Below are 2,216 nucleotides of genomic sequence, written 5' to 3' on the forward strand. Positions count from 1 at the left end.
AAAAAAAAAAGAAAGAAAGAAGCCGCAGTCACAGGCAACACCGTGATTATGGAAAAAATGGCACATTTATTATATTATTAGTGATAATAATATTACTAGTGATAATTATACATTCTTTTTCTTTCTCAAACGAAACGCTCTCGATGCACACTCTCTCTCTCTTTCATTCTCTCTATCTCGCATTCTTCCACACACATTCTCTCTCTCTTTTCACTCCACTCTCTTTCTCTCTTCAATATATGCATAATAATTCAGCTCGTGCCTCGATCGATGTTAATAGATTCGCATCTGATTTCGTTCAACAACCGCATGCATGTCCGAAAGATCATGTTCGATTATCTTCTGTCTTGTTAAGGCCCGGGTGTCACGCGAACTAGCCACGCCAGACCTACGTACACTTCTCCTTTAATTACATATTATACAATAATGTCGTTAGATCTAAATATACACGTGTGAGTTTTCACTTGTCGACAATCGTGTCCCGGGCAAACGATGGGGAGGTTTCTTTTTCTTTTCATCGGCGTCGCCGTTCGATCGTGCGATCGTCGTTAATTAATAGTCCCTACCAACTTCCTCTATCGAGAGTTTCAACGAAATGCATTTGCTTTTTTTTCTTCTTCTTCTTCTTCATCCTCTTTCCCCAATTACATTTTTCTGTTCGTTTCCCTCCCTTAACGCAACGAGCGAATGTACACGAGAAGATCGACGAGTAACGATTACGTCGATCGATGGGAAAAAATTGCGAACCACCAATTTCGGAGTTTCAATCGAACAAGCTCTGAAATTCGTGATCCTTTCATTCGTAGCTTCGAACGATCGATGCAATCCTCTGGGTCGACACTCTCGCAAATCTCGCAAGATTTTCAGACGCTCACAGGAGGAAAAAGGCTAGAGAAGTTAGAAACAACGGTGAAGAGTTCGATGAAGAAGAAAAAAAAAAACGAAGAAAGGAAGAAGAAAAAGAAAAGACAAGGGAAAGAAGTGAACGAAAGAAGAAATTTCGAGAGAGAGTCTCGAAACGTAAATCGAAAGCCAAGACAACGCGCATTTTTTCGAGAGACTCTTTTCCGATCGTCGATAATTTTCTTTTTTTTTTTCTTTTTTCTTTTTAAGGTGGAACCGAGCTGTGCGCACTCTCTTCACCTTTCGCCTTTCCATTTTGACTATCTAAGACTATCGACAGGTGTGCCTAGCTTAGACGGGCTTACGAGCTATTTATTGTCGTTATTATTTTACAATGATTACCATCGCGAATATTAAGTGCGTTGACCGCATCATCAGTGTGTAAGTGTAAGTGTGCGTGTGTGTGTGTCTGTTTCTTTTCTCTCCCGTCGTGTCTCTAATTAATTATTCTCCCATTGCAATCGCCGCTGCGTCGTCTCTGATTTTTCACCCGTTGTTCTGCCCTCCTTTCCCTCCTTTTTTTTTTTATAGTTTTTTTGATTTTTCTCCGAGACAATGCTCGCGATTTGAAAATTTCAATTAAAAGTTAAAGCGAGGTTGTGCGAGTTATCTCGATCGGATGCTAGTTCTTTTTTTTTTTCTTTTCGCGAATCTGTTTCCGACGACGGGCCTCCGATCCCGACCGAGTTTGTCCATGCTTCTAATAAAAGCTTTTCTCGTCCGTGTGGCCGTTCTACCTCGTTCACCGTGTCCGCGTGAATGATCGATGACCGAAAGGCAAAGAGGAGAGAAAAAAAAAAGAGAATGGGGGTTTCTGAGAAAAGGAATTTCTTATCCGTTTCACGATTCTAGACAGCAGCGAGAGAGGAACACGAAGGTACAGAGAGCGAGACGCGTGTCGATATACGTTTTCCTTTCTTTTCTTTTCTTTTCTTTGCTAAAAAAGACCGTGCGGAACAGTTTTGATATGCCTTTGAAGAAAAATATAGCTGTGGGATACGCGTGTGATATGTTCCTAGGAGAGGATGATTAATACATATGTATATACATACATACATACACAAAATGTACCTTGTGTACACGGTCGTTCGCGAAGACGGAACCCAAAAGAGAAGACGAGAAAAAAAAAAAGAAAACGCAAATTAATCAATTGAGAAAAAAAAAAAGAAAGAATAAGAAAAAAAGAGCGAAGAGCAGAAAGAGACGGAGCAAAAAACACGGACACTAGAGACACACGTGCCTTCGTTGGTTGCTTTATTTCTTGCTGTATTATTCTCTTCTTCGTGATCCTTTTTTTTTCTTTTTTTTTTTTT

The sequence above is a fragment of the Habropoda laboriosa genome, unplaced genomic scaffold, assembly GCF_001263275.1.
Source record: "Habropoda laboriosa isolate 0110345459 unplaced genomic scaffold, ASM126327v1 scaffold33, whole genome shotgun sequence".
Classification (NCBI taxonomy): Eukaryota; Metazoa; Arthropoda; class Insecta; order Hymenoptera; family Apidae; genus Habropoda; species Habropoda laboriosa.